The sequence below is a fragment of the Pithys albifrons genome, chromosome 1 (genome assembly GCF_047495875.1).
Source record: "Pithys albifrons albifrons isolate INPA30051 chromosome 1, PitAlb_v1, whole genome shotgun sequence".
In the NCBI taxonomy this organism is placed as follows: domain Eukaryota; kingdom Metazoa; phylum Chordata; class Aves; order Passeriformes; family Thamnophilidae; genus Pithys; species Pithys albifrons.
The window spans coordinates 12,995,555-13,010,716 of NC_092458.1; the positions used below are offsets into that span (position 1 = coordinate 12,995,555).

Genomic DNA, 15,162 nt, shown 5'->3' on the forward strand with positions numbered 1-15,162 from the left:
ATGCTGAAGGGAAAAATGTTGCTTTTGCTCTATCAATAATTTATTGCAAATATGGGAAAGTTGTGTTTCAATAGGAAAAAAATATAAAATTGTATCTGATGTTACCACATCTTTTCACCCAATAAAATTGAGATTTTACATAACAAAATGCATCGTAAAGCCACTACATAGTAGTAAGAGGTTAAATTGTAACTAAGAATTAGCAGCTTAAATGAAATTTAGGTCAGTAAATGCAATCACATTTTGAAAGGGAGTAGAGTGATATACAGAGCCACCGTTACATACTAATGGAGCACGGTGCTCTTTAAAAAGCCTTGTTCCACCTTCCAACAGCAAAGGGTCAATAAAACTCACCACTTAATTAGACAAAACTATTTTGCTGAGCATATATATATATACAATTATTAGACATTAAAAGTACTACTCATCTGCTCAGAAATAGGCCACAAGTCGTGTCATCTAAGCATCAAGGCACTGGTTTTTGCCATGTGTTCAGTGTGCTGTGTTAACTTCTCACACCAAATGAGTGACATAACATCAACACCCAAGCCAAACTGTAGTTATGCAATGCACTTGACTAAAATATTAAAATAACTGTTTCTTCATACTACAACACTATCGTCATGATTCTGAACTGCATGAACACCACGGGGTTCTTGGCATAAATTTCTGTTGCAACTTCACATAAATCATGGCTCTTCACATGCATTCCAGTTTAAATGGGACAAGCAGACATGTATTAATTGTCCATCTACAAACAGAGAAGGTCAAGAAATGGTTTTAAACATCGTGATGCCCCTTTTTTTGCATGAAGTCAACGGGATTATAAAGATGGAAGCCATATCATCAAATGTTCCTAACCTCAAGTCTCTTTCCTGCTGCAACCATGCTCATAACCCAGAGTAAAGAAAGGGAGTGATGGCTGGGACCCAAACAGAAGATAACACAGGCAATATATTCTTCTCTTCTCAAACAACAAATGAAGAAATACAACACCTGTTGCTACAGTCCAATATTTTTAGCATCACTTAAAAGTAAATACAAATATGCACCGGAGAAGCAGTGCAAGAAAAGTGGCACCAAAGGCCCATGCAACTTTACCTTCATAAACTGTCATCTACCCATTATGAAGTTAAACTTCCTTTTAGTTAAGCTAGCAGAAACAATTTTATACTTCTGTGGAATCACTAAACATTAGCAACTATAATTTGTGAACTTTCATCTAGGATAAAATCTCTACACAAGAAGAAAACTATGACCTTTTCTTATCAAATACCCTTCTTTGACTGCTCCCAGCTTTTACACAGCCCTGACTTCAGCAGGCTACTTGTGATTGTAAAACAAAATACTCTCAGCCATCCTTAAACAAAATTCCATTATATTAGTGATTCGAGAGCAACCAAAAAAAAAAGTGCCTTTAAAATATCCTCTTGTCTACCGAACAACAAAAAAAAGTAACCTAAACCCCTTTTTTCACCTTTGGATGTTTGTTTCAGTACCAATACAATGATAAAGTAAACTAAAACTAAACGGCGGAGGAACTGGACTCCACACAATCTATGAGATTCATAGTGAAGACATTTTATTACACAAAGCACACAGTTTATATCAGGTTAGGACTACAGCTTATTGGCTAAAAGAGTTACACACCACCACACTAGATACTTCAATTGGTTAGGACCTATCTCTCACAAGTCTCATGTTTACATTATTTCATCCTGGCTATTTTTGTGCACCTGCAGAGTCTTGTGAATTCCTACTACGTGAATTCTTGGGGAGCAAACCACCTCCCTACCAGTCAGCAGCAGCTGAGCTCCTTGCTGCTTCTGGCTGATAGCTGAGTCTCACAGGGTTTTTCTAGAGATCTGAATTGCTCACTTTTGATTTTACTGTAACAACACAATGACAAGATTTTGTACTGACAGGAAGGTTGCTGTTCCTATGTAGAGCCGTAGTCCCAATGTTTTTGTTTCATTTCAACCAACTTGTCCAAGTAGGCCATTTGGTAGAAACCTATAAATGGCACCCAGGGGGTCTGGGTTCTTGCTGTAAAGAGGTCAGCTATTTCCTCGTAACTAAAAATAGGCAAGATGGGGGAGGGGAAGAGGGAGTGGAGTTTTAATTTAGCCGCTGAAAAAAGAGTTTACAAAATTACTTCCATCTTGCCTCATTATGAAGATTATGAAGAAAAAGAAGCTGTCCCAAGAGTTGCAAAACCTGGATCGTTTTATAGACAGGCTGGTGTACATAATCTAAAACAATATTAGGAATTAGAATAGCAATAGTAAGGAGAACCCAGGATATGGATCGCATGTTCTGACGCCCACCCCTCCTTGCACAGAGCAGACAGATTTACCAGCAACAGTTCTGCCAGGTGTTAACAACTCTCCTCTCCTACCAGCTGAGATCATGCCATGTTCCTGCAGATAAGGCACTACAATTGGTGGCTGTTCCCCCGAGTCAGTTTTTTCCACCATTTACCCTCCCGGCTTTTTGTCTCCCTCACTTAGTTGCATTACAACCTGTTCAGGGCAAGAACCATCATGTACAATACTCCCAAAACGGCCCTGATTAGAATGGGGGCCCCTTGGCACTACTAAAATATAAACAACATCGGTTTAATACAGCATGAATTCTAACACTGAACTCTTACCAGTAGCAAACGCCAAGGGCTCACGGCACCAAAGCAAACAAGCACTACCTGTCCCAAAGGCCAGGCTAAACCCCCCCTAGGATAGGTTTTCCAGTCTCATCCCTGCAATGAACCAAATTCAGCACACTGCTCGATCCTAAGTGTATTGCACTGCTAACTTAGCTACTGAGACACAAGATTCCATCTGCACTGACAGACATTGTCCTTCACTCTTTCCAACTTCATGGATGACAGGCCCTTAACAGCTGCTGCTGCTGCTGCCAGAGGAGTCATCTCAGTTCAAGAAGCTCTTCCAGGAGGCACAGTATTAGACACATGAAGTAGATAATAGGTCTACTTGTGGCCCCTGGCATCACGAAAATGGGGAAAGCCCATGTGTAAATCAATGACAGGACCAAAACTGCATGAAGCTGAGTCAGAGGAGGTTTAGGTTGGATACCAAGCAAAGGTTTTTCACCCAAAGGTTGGCTGAGCACTGGAATAGGCTTCCCAGAGAAGTGGCGACAGCAGCAAGCCTGACAGAGTTCAAGAAGCATTTGGACCATGCTCTCAGGCACATGATGTGATTCTTAGGGCTGTCCTGAGCAGGGTCAGGAGCTGGATTCAACAATCCTTGTGGGTCTCTTCCTACTCAGCGTATCTATGATCCTGTGAAAACTGGGAAAACTGGTGGAGCAGAAGCCTGACAATTCCAGGTGCAGACAAGTCCTCCTTGCCTATCAAGGATGTAATCTAGTTTTGCTCCTTCGATACTCCTGTTTTGGAGAACACTTGCAACTGGTTAAAAGAAGAACCAGTAATGGAACTCGCAGCAGTGGCACAGTAGGGGACATTGGAGTTGCTTACTCAGTCGGGTGGGGGAAGGGCAGAGGATGTATTCAGCTAAGAACTTATCAGCTGCGGTTTTTTTCTGTCCTAGGAGACCTGGACAGTTGTGTAGTTGCCAGTGTTTACATGTATGTGTAATTTTTAATCCTTTTGCTTCTGAAACACACTTTTTCATCTTTTGGGAGAAAAAAAACCACCTTCGAATCACAGAATATCCTGAGTTGGAAGGGTCCCCACATGGATCATTGAGTCAGCTCCCGGCCCTGCACAGAACCATCCCAAAGAATCACACCGTGTGCCTCAGAGTGTCGCTCAAATGTTACTTGAACTCTGTCAGGCCTGATGCTGTGACCACTTCCCTGGCAAGTCTGTTCCAGTGCTCAACCACCCTCTGGGAGATGAACCTTTTCCTAACATCCAAACTAAACCTGCCCTGACAGAGCCTCACGCCGTTCCCTCGGGCCCTGTCACTGGTCACCAGAGGGAAGAGATCAGTTTCTGCTACTCCACTTCCCCTCAAGAGGAAGCTGTAGACTGCGATGAGATCTCCCCTCAGTCTCCTCTAATCTGAACAACCCAAGTGACCTCAGCTGCTCCCCATACAGCTTCCCCTCTAGCACCTTCACCTTTCGGATGCTCTCTTGTAGCTTTAGATCTTTCTTATACCATGGAATCCAAAACTGCATTCAGGACTCGAGGCGAGGCCGCCCCAGTGCAGAGCAGAGCAGGACAATCACCTTCCTCAACTGCCCAGTGATGCTGTGCCTGATGCTCCCCAGGTCATGTCTGGCTCTCCTGACTGCCAGGGCACTGCTGACTCACATTCAACTTGCTATCAACCAAGACCCCCAAGTCCCTTTCCACAGTACTCCTCTCCAGTGTGTCATTCCCCAGTCTGTCTGTACATTGAGGGTTACCCTATCCCAGGTTGTTGTGTAGCTCACTGAAAGTGTTAAAAACTGAAACAACTACAGCAGCTCTGCTCAAATCTGCACTGTTTTTGCCATTATTACATGCAGCCCAAGAGATGTTTAACGCATTTTTAATGTGATAGCATCCTCCCCCTCTCGCTTTCCTTTTTCCTCCCACCCCCTCTACAAATCTGTGGGAAAGCTCCCCTGTTTTACTATCGCTGTCGTTGAGATGTTGCAGTTATTATCTGTAATTGTTTAAGAAAAAAAAAAAAACAAAGCCAAAGCACACACTAGGACAAATTCTGCTCTCTTGCCAGCAACATCTGCTATCACAGAATGAATTATATTTAGTTCAAAACCTGCCCAGTGTCTCTGTACATGACACAACACTGACTGCAGGACAGGGAGAGGCCTAAACCCAGCATGTGCAGTCATATGGTAAGCAAGCTATATGATATTAGACCTTATACATGGCACACGAGTAGTCTTGGTTAAAGGATTGCTAATAAATGGAATAAGAAAGATATGACACTATATTTGTCACAAGTAAAGATCTCCCCTTGACACAATATATTTATTTTCATACTATTAACCTAAAACACCAGTCCTGAAATTTTAATTTTACACTTCATTTTACTTCAAACCATCACGCTTTCCAATGGAATATTTTAGGTTTCTGCAACATTATGCTGCAGTATTTTGTTTTTTTGGGGGAAGGCGGTAGGTGAGCCCCGGCGAACAGCCCGCCTCCCCTCCCCCACTGCACACATCCACACTCCAAGGACCGTGCGTCAGGAAAGGAGAAACGCCGTACGAATCCTCGTGGAGAACAGCAAGAGGCATGTTAAGGCAACACATAAAGGGAAGCCTTTATTCCGTTTAAACGTTGACTTTGAGGAATTAATATGCAAGCCGAACTTTTAGGGTGTGGCTTGGTGCTTTGCCCCCTTGTTGCGCTGTGCAGGATGCCTGCCCGAAATCCCAACAACATATCATTAAATAGGTCAAGGGTCACTCGCTTTACATCACACCACACCAACATCCAGCCAAGAACCGAACCCACGCACCAGCCCCCCCCCCCCCCCCCTCCCCGCTGAGGCCGCACCGCACCACCAAATGGGGACCCGGTGGCAAAGCCGGTGGCGGGGAGTCCCCCGCACGCTGGCCCGGGACATGCAACAGGTCGGCGGCCCCGGCCCCGAGGGGCTCCCGCACCCCCCGCAGGCGCCGGGAGCGGGGCGGGAGAGCGCGCGTGTCCCGTGGGTGGGAACGGGGGCTGGGGGGCGAGGAGGGGCAACTTGTTTACCTACTTGGAAGTAAACTTGGATGTAGGGGAGCGCCCGTCCCCTCCGCCCGCTGCTGATTCAAGCCCTGGCGATGAATGGGATCCCCTCCCCCACCCAGGCTCTGCAAACTCCACACTGGAGCGTGAATACCTCGCATTCCCCCCCCCTTTCCTGAGCATTTTTTTTCATTAAAAAAATACATTAAAATACTACCTCAGAAGTAGGGAGAAACTGCCCCACCACCCCTCCCCCACTGGCGGGGTCGCTCTGCCAGGGGGCAGATGCGAAACACCCGCCACGGGCACAGCAGCCCCGCGCACACACATCGCCTCGGCCCGAGGAAAACACCCCCAAAGCCCCCGAACAGACCCCGAAACGTCCGGGTCCAAAAAAACTTCGTCACGAGCAGCCGCGGCTGAGCGACCCCCACGCCCGGGCGGGTCGGGCTGCAAAAGGGGCGCGGGGGCAGCGGGGCCCGGCCGGGCTGGGCTCGGGGTGCGCCGGGAAGGGACGCGTGGGAAAAGACGGGGGGGAAAAAGAGGGGGGCGGGGGAGAGAAAAATACCACAACAGGGTCCCCGGGATGAATAATCCGCCTCGGGAACTCACCTCGCGGCGCAGCGGGCGTTAAAGGCACAGCTCCCGCTCCCGCGGGCGGGGAGAGCCCCAACTTCTGCGGGGGGCGGCGGCGCTGCTGCTGGCGGAGACTTTCCCTCACTTGCGGCGCATGGTGCAACTCCTCTTCCCCCGGGGTCCCGGCCAGCCTGCCAGGAGGCTGCGAATCCCCCCTCGCCGCCGCCGCCGCCGCACACGCCTCCTCCCCCCCCCTCCGCGCGCACGGGCGGCACAAGGAAGTCCCGGAGAGTGGGAAGGGGGAAACGGAAAGTTTTGGGGCGGAATGGCGAGGGGTGTGGGGGGGATTGGCGGGGCCGGTGCGGGAGTGCGGCGGGAGCAGCGCCGAGGGGGAGCCACAGCCGCGCCCGGGGCCGCCGCCGCCACCGGGCGGGAGGGAGGGAGGAGGGGACGGCGGGGGAGGGGGCGCACCGGGACGGCTCGCAGGGCCAGGGGCGAACCAGCCGCGCCCTCCCCCAGCCGGCAAGTCCCGCACGCCGGGACGCGCCGCCGCCAACGCCCCCGGGGGTGCCCCGGGGCGGCCACGGGCTCTGGCCCTCGCGCTGTCTGCGGGGTGTTTGCTTCGACACCCCCGCCACTGAAACCCGGTGACACACGCGGGCACACACGGAGGGCAGCCCTGCCCTGCCCTCCCCCCCCGGGCAACACCGCGCTCCCCAGTGCCGGCTCGACGCGGGTGTACCCGCGGTGCCCGCTCTGCCCCGCACACTGTGCCCCCGCACGCTCGGCCCCGCTCGGGCTGTTGGGGCCGGTGGGCAGGCGCTACCCGCAGGTCAGCGAGGGGCTCGGTGTCCGGCTCGGGGGCACGGCCAGCGCCGCGGGAGCGCTCCCCGCACCGCACGGCGATGCTCGGCGGTGCCCTGTCCCTGGGCGGGCGGCCGTGCCCGGTCAGCGCCCCGGGGGACGGGCGGGCGGGCTGTGAATCAGCACAAACGGGCTTTATTACTTTATCGCTGGAGCGCAACACCCGCGGGCAGCAGCGCTGCGGCTCTGCAGCCTCCAGCGCGCCTGTCCCACGCGTGTCCCCGCGTCCCGTCCGTGTCCCCCCCGTCCCCGGGCGGATGATGCAACGCGGCTCCATGTGCTTCCCCTCCCCCGCCCGGCTCCCGGCTCTTTTTTTCCGCCTGGCGGGTCACCCGGCGGCTGATTGATTCTCCTTTCGCGCTGCGCCGTCACTGGGCGCTGGAAGGTAAATAACACGCTGACATCATTACCGCGCTCGCGGGCCCTGCCGGGGCCGCCGCCGCTACCGCACCGCCGCGAGTAGCTGCGCACTCCCATCCGCGCCCAACCCCCGCACCCGCGCGGCGGGGCCGCTGCCCAGCCCCACCCCAGCCCCAGCCCCCAGCCCGGCCCGGTGGAACACGTCGGAGAGGGGCCCGGCCGGTGGCAGGGGCCGCCGGGCTGCTTTTGGCGGCGTCCTTCCCCTCCCCCCACCCCGTCCCCCCTCACCCCCATGGGTAATGTCATGCAAATAATAATATTATCTGGATGCTGCCGCCGTGTCTGCCTCGGTGGGCTCATCCTGGTGACAGCCAGACTCACGCGGCCCTAAAGTCATATTTATCATTGGGGGTTTTTTTGTTGTTTTTTTTTTTCCATATGACTTCACTTTTTTTTTCTCTTTTTGGTCTTATTTTGACATTAAAGGGAATTTCATGCTCCTTACACATTTAGCCCAAAGCTTGTGAATGTACTGTGTGTTCTTATGGAAAAATACAGGCAGGACAACAAAGATCGTTGCTACGTATGTGTTCAAACCAGAAGTCTTGAAACACTGGGAAATGTTACTGGAGGCTGATGTGATTCATTTTCATATTCAGAACCTCTGGACTGCAGCACAAGGCCATCAGTGTTCAGACAGATGTACAAACGTGTCTCCCCTTCTAAGCAAGCTCCCATTCACCTTTTTTCCAAATGTAAAATCTACATTACGTTTTTGTTATTTGACAAGGCAAACTAACAAAAAACCCTCTCAAAATTTATAGTGAGATGGCCTGGAGGTTTTGGCCCCTGTGTTTTTTGTTTGTTTGCTTTCTTTTAAAGCACTGTGGGCTTTTAAAGAACTGAGGAAACTCATCAGAAAATGGTCCTGAGTTGAGACTTGCAGAGCTTCCATGGCACGGTGGCCCAGAAAGGAAGCCAAGACCATTCCCACTCCTGCACTCTGCACAGAGTGATGAAGCTCTCGCCCCTCCATTGAGCCCAGTCCTTGCTGCTCAGCCGGACGGGGCTGGCTCAGCACAGTGTGGCAGCAGCACAGGAGGGCTGCGAGGTGAGGAAGCACCAGGGCCACCGGGATGTTCTGACCAGCACGCTCTGGTCAGAGATAGCACTACAAGCCTACCCAACACAGCCATCTGATCCATGTGTTGGGTTTTTCACTGCTGAGGAGCAGCAGATGCTCATCCTACACTGTCTGGGTGCTCTGGCCATGTACCTTCCACAGTGTTCAAACTCAGAAGCCACTGGGTCCCAGCCAAGCACCTGGACAGCTGGTCTCAGGCTGGACAGGGCCCAGCGCTGGTCTACTGAGACAGAGGTGGGCAGGGAAAGCTGGGGTGGTGGGAAACTGCAGGGACTGTGATGGCAAGAAAATTAAGTTGCAACCTCATAGGAATACAAGGAAGTGACTTTTTCTAGCTGGGCACAACCCCCGCTGTCTGTTACTGGCAGAGTGCGAGCCAGTCTTGCAGGAAGCAGGAAAAGCAGGAGAGGGCAAGTCTGCATCTGCCTACCCCTCACTTTCTGAACTGGTTCCTGTGGCCACTCTGAACCCTCTGTGCGCGGCTGTGGCAGCAGCCGGCGTAGTCCTGGCTACACCAAAAAGACAGGCAGGCTGCAGCTATCCCCTGCGGAGAAGAGGTTAAATATGGACATAATGCTTGCAGAAAACTTAAAATGAAATCTATCAAGGAAGGTGCTTTTTTCAAGCTATGCCTAAGAGGAGCTGCACAAGCCCATCACAAAGACTTGTTTTTCTATAAAGTGATGGTAGAGTAAAATGTACAAAAGTGAACAACTACTCTGGCCATCACGGTAATTTTAGCCTTTGTGTAACAGAAGACCCCAAAGCGACCATGTGTGAAAGATATCACCATTTGTTTAAGAGCCTTGTTTTTGCAGTTTCATAACTAGTGATGCACAGTGATCAGTAGCAGTGCTGTGGCCCTGCAGATCCAAACCAAGGGAGATGGAGCTGTGGTTTGTTACTCTCATTAAAATGGAAACCCCAACCTGAAACAATCAAAATCAAGAGCCAGCAGGGTTGGCCTACTGGGGAGATAATGGGATCACAAGACAAAATATTTTGCATTTTACCAGATGAAAACCACTGCTATTTTTCTAGTGCTTCATCATCTTGTATTGAGTTGGTAACTGTTTCTATGTTTTCCCCCCACATCATGTTTTCAAAAATTAAATAATTCTTCTCACAAGAAAAAAAAGCCTGAAATACAAATTAATTATTTACTTCAGTTATGAATTGTAAAAAATGCAGATCTGCCAATTAAGTTTTTAAGGTATTTCATATACAAACTTTTGATGAAATAGTGAAAACTGAACCCGTGTTTTAACTTGAACAGATGCCCCAGCACTATTAGGATAGAGGTGCAGTGTGCCATTCTCATGTTGCAATATGTAGATATCTATAAATGGAAATGTGACACGAAAGGCACTTGTTCTGCCACATTTACAAATATGTTAAACATAAATCTCTGTCTTTCCTCTTATAAGATGTCCTGCCACACTATTCACGGTGGGAGAGTAAAGACTTTTAGCACATGATTATTATTATTATTTAGCACATCTGTGGCAGCAAGCTTTGACTTCTATTTTGTGAGCATATTTACAGTATTTGCTATTCTCCAGATAAATGTTCTCATGGAATCACTCATGTGAGCAACTGCTTTGCAGCATCAAAAAACGGTTTCTCATTCAGCTACTTGTTAATACCAAGAGTTTCAATTTTAAAAGGAAATTCAGGTTGACTAAGATATTTTCACGAATTGAGACCAGACTGGTGTTTTCTTTCTTCACATATTACTTCATTGATATCTTTGAACTAGACTGAAAGCTTTTGCTTAACTGAGGAAAACTTGTGCAAGCAGAGCTCTTGAGTAAAATTACATTGTCAGAAATAAAAAAACAAAGTGGAAGACCTTGTTTCAAAGTTTTTGGAAGGCAAAACTGTCAAACATTTTTTGATTTTGCAAAGAAAGCATCATCTGATCCTTTTCCTACCCTATTTCTCTCCATAGTTTGCTTCCTGTGGCCCGTAATACCTGCTTTTTCTAGTGATAATTCTTCATCCACCTTTTTGAGATATGAAGATCTAGATTCATCACGCTTTAAAAGGACTTCAGTCTAATCTAATAATGTCTGATAGGGACATTGATGCTATTAGGCTGCTGCAGAGGTTGCACAGGGATGCACTCTTCATAGCTCCTTCCCCGTGCCATTTTACAATCAATGTCCATCTGCTGCTCAGGGATACTCTGTATTAGGTAAGCATCACACCAAATGTATTTCTGCTTCTTTGTATAAGACGATAAGAACATATTTGATGATTCTTCCAAAGTGTAGTTGCAAACATCTACGTAAGTTAGGGCAACACGCCTATCTAATATATGGAAGATATTGTTCAGTATGTGAAACTTGTAATTGTTATTACTTAAGGTAGAATAAATCAGAAGCTTTGATGTATGTAATTTACACTCCTCTGATCTATTTAGTAGGCTGACATGAAGGGCTGAGCTAGCAGTATGGGTCCCTTAGGATCCTCAGATGGAACAGAGATTTTTTTTATGTTGCTCTAATTTACTCTTAGAGACAGTTTGGCCTCCTGCCAGTCTGGAATAGAAAGACAAGAGAGGTGATCATCTCTTTCCTTATCTTCCCTCATCCATGCAGTGTTGCATGGCTCCAGCTGTGCTGAATTAATGTCTGGGACAGTTTATCATTTCAAACCTTTTTTCCTCCCATGAAAGATTTTAGAAGAGAAAGTAGTTCTACCTAGGAGCTGACTGCAGAGAGTGAAACACCTAGAGAATGAATAGGATCAGTTCTGCAGAGAAGCCAGACCTACACCAAGGTTGTGCTATGGATGTGAGAGCGGTTAACCATGTATCTATCATGACCCTAAGCTGCTCAGGTATTCTGGAGCTATATGAATCCTGAGCATTGTGATGGTGCTGTCAGATGTCTCCCTTGGTCCTGTGAGGATAATCTTACCCTCTGAGACCAGCAGCAGGAGCAACCCTGCTTGCACACTTCTCAAAGAATCTTAAGTGAGGTGGGAACCAGGAGCCTACCTCTGGAGAAGACCTAATCTTCCTGCAGAATTCTTGTTAATACTGCTCTTTGGTCCCCATTGGGGACTTTGTCAGGAAAAGCCCCAAGGAGAGCTCAGTCCCTCTCATGAGGAGTGTGCATGGAGAGAAGCAAACAAATGACATAGACATGTCTACGTCTAGATAAGCAAGTAGTTTGGTGCAGGTGGGCAGGATGAAACAGTGATTGTAAGGACCAGGAGTCTGCATTGCACCAACATCAGCATGCAGATGCCTCCTGGGGCTGGGTTGTCTAGCCCCAGGCTGGTCCTGCAGGCTGCCTGTCAGTGGTCAGTCACCTGGAGCATCTTGAACACACTCCCGAGGTGCACTGGTTGTGTTAGTTTCACCCAAAGAGAAGCGAGTTTTCATGCTCAGAAACTGTTCTGCTCTGTGTACCAAAGCTCAGCAAGGGGAGTCAGGAGATTAGTTTCAGAAGTACACTCCTGATTTAGACTGAGTGGTGTAGATGCAGTCTGCGACAGTTCCCTGTTTATATTGACATTGCAATGTATAATATTTTACACTTTGAAAGGTTCCACTTAATTCTGTGGGATTACTCAGGATTTAAAGCATGATTCACTGTTGTAAAATGCAAGACATATGGATTGCTTCCCTTGCCAAATGCAAAATTTTTGGTTCAAGAATTTTAAAATAGTTTTTCTTTACACAATCTCTATGGCTACTGAAGCACACAAGGTATGCTGTATCATTTCTAGATGCAAGCTGCCAGTTTTGGGAACAACGAATAGAGGGAGGATTCTGAAGAAAGTCATATATGTGATGCTAATGCTGGCAGAAAACTAACCTTGTGTGGTACCATGGCCAAAAGAGCTGCTACAATCCTGGGAACTCAGAAATTAATGTGTCAGGAAGGAGAACAGAGGATATGCAATCTCTCTGATGGCACTACTGGTGTGATGTCTGCTGAAGCAGTCCCATTCAATTATCTGCACTTCAAGAAGGGTGATGGAGGAACTACAGTGAAGAGTACTGATAATGATGAAGGATTGGAAAAAGGCTTATTTTTAAAGACAGTGATCCATTTAACTTATCAACAAAGAAACCCAACTCTCTGGAACAATGAATGTATGGGAAAAGAGCTAGCAGAGGACTCTTCAATCCATCACACAAATGTAGGGAGATCTACAGCTCCAAGTGGCAGGTTTTTAAGAAAATTAGCCAGTGAAACAACTGGTGTGGATATCCTCTGACTGGAATCTTAAACCAAGGACTTCTACTCAAAAGGCACCAAGAAGTCCTATGGCCCATGTAACAACATTATATGCTTAGAGCAAACTATTGCAATGGTTCTTTCTAGCTTTAAAATCTTCAAGTACACACTTCTGAGAAGTGGCAACAGAGAAATTTTACTTTGCCTTCTCAATATGAACATGCATTATTTCTCCAGGTATGTGTGAAGTGGATTATCTTCCTCTTTTGACAGGAATAATTTTATATGAAACAAATGCTTTCCTTGAAGTTTTAGGATTGTGGGTTTTTTCACATTCCAAAGTTTTCCCTAGGACCTTGGATATCCAAGAAAGAGAAGAAACCAAGGATAATCTCCAAACCCTTTGCTCTAGCAGTAACCCAAGTATCACAAAATAATGATTCAGGCTTACTTTTTACTCTTAATTTCCATATGGCTGTAGTTGGCCTGGAACAGTTTAGAGCGTCTGTTCATGGGGTCCAGAACTCTATATGGACATGAATAAAAATTTACAAGAGGCCAAAGAAACTCAGTTCATTTTTGATTATTAAATTAGAAATAAAATACTAGTAAGTGTTTAAAAGACAGTATTATGGTATTCAAAATGCAGTAAGAATGAATCTTTAAAAATTGAAAAATATACTTCCTAATTCCACACTTTGGCCATCTATATTTAAAAACTAGATATTTAAATTAAGACATTCAGGTACCAGATCTATTTTTAGTCTGTCTTGTTCTCCTAGAAACCAGCCACGGTTTTCTACTACTTCATTGGGAGTATAATAAGGCCCTTAATTTTCAATACCTTATAACTACTAGAAGAACACAATATGCAATAGGGATGAATGCACCCCTAATAAGTAATCTTTTTCTTTTCTTTTTTTTTTTTTTTACTATTGTAGTTCCTAAGTAACACAGAAGGTGATTTGAAAGACTAAGAAGCAAGGGAGAAACAGGTTCAATAAATCAGTACAAATCTCCATTATAACTGAAACGACCTTACTCTCAAATCAACTTTTCCTACCTCATCTGTCAATGCTAAGTGAGAATTTCCTTCCTTCCTTCCTTCCTTCCTTCCTTCCTTCCTTCCTTCCTTCCTTCCTTCCTTCCTTCCTTCCTTCCTTCCTTCCTTCCTTCCTTCCTTCCTTCCTTCCTTCCTTCCTTCCTTCCTTCCTTCCTTCCTTCCTTCCTTCCTTCCTTCCTTCCTTCCTTCCTTCCTTCCTTCCTTCCTTCCTTCCTTCCTTCCTTCCTTCCTTCCTTCCTTCCTTCCTTCCTTCCTTCCTTCCTTCCTTCCTTCCTTCCTTCCTTCCTTCCTTCCTTCCTTCCTTCCTTCCTTCCTTCCTTCCTTCCTTCCTTCCTTCCTTCCTTCCTTCCTTCCTTCCTTCCTTCCCTCCCTTCTGTCTCCCTCGTCTCCACTTCACACTACCACACAGATGCCACAGTTTGTCCGTTTTATTGAATTCCTACAGTACTGACTTTTTTCTCACTCATTTCAGCATTTCCTTTAATGTTTGTATTAGAAATATAAGTTAGGGAAGATAATAGGAATGAAGTGATTCCTGTGTGCCCCTTGGCCGTCTCCCTTGACTATCTTCCTACTGTCACTAAGTTTAACTATGCATTTTGAGACTTTCAAAATCGGATTTGACAGCTTGGGCTTCAAACTGTAGCCTCCTCTGCATTGTGTCAATGGTAAATTTGTGACTGGCAATATTTCACAGGATGCAGTTGCTTATGGTTTTTCTGTGTTGTCTTGGCTCTGTGGATTGTGGCGGCTGCTGGCTTTTTTTTTCTTTTTTCTTTTTTTGTCTTGATAAAGGCAACAAATTAAGAGGACAAAACAGATTACATTGTTTTGTGTTTTCTGTACTAAAATATTTTGTTCTTTCTTTTTCAGGACTTTAAATGTTTCATTCTAATTAAATTAAAATTTTGTGATTAAGGATTCAAAACTGTGACTCAACTTGAAATATTTTGAATCATTTACATAAAATTATTCTTTATAAAATTATTTAATTACTTACCCTTAGAGTAGAACTAGAATGTCAGCTCTAAGCTTTTGCTTGTTTCAGCATGGGTTTTTTGATTTTTTTTTAAGGATGCTAATCATCTAATGCTAACTAACTTACCTAAGATACTCTGTGAGTAACTCTGTAAACCATTAAAGACTGGAGAAAAGATAACTGAGATATTCAAAGTAAGCCCAGAATTTTCATAAATATAAGACAGGTGGAACTGAAAGTACTCTTGGGTTTGTAGTGATTAAACGTCTATTTTTCTTCTTGATTTTTTTGGTAAAAAAAACC

The 15,162-nt window shown here is 46.4% G+C and overlaps 1 protein-coding gene across 4 annotated transcripts in view; it reads right to left on the reverse strand.

Moving 5' to 3' along the window:
* The window catches only part of TBL1X (transducin beta like 1 X-linked), a 197,314-nt gene extending 190,651 nt beyond the window's left edge, over positions 1 to 6,663 (reverse strand). For 3 of the 4 annotated variants that reach the window (XM_071564429.1, XM_071564605.1, XM_071564692.1), the window contains exon 1: positions 6,290 to 6,663. The gene's annotated coding sequence lies outside the window, so the exon portion shown is untranslated. Of the gene's footprint in view, positions 1 to 5,705; positions 5,769 to 6,289 lie in introns of those variants that run through there. The other variant, XM_071564519.1, reaches the window with a different exon arrangement.
* Positions 6,664 to 15,162: the final 8,499 nt, after the last annotated feature.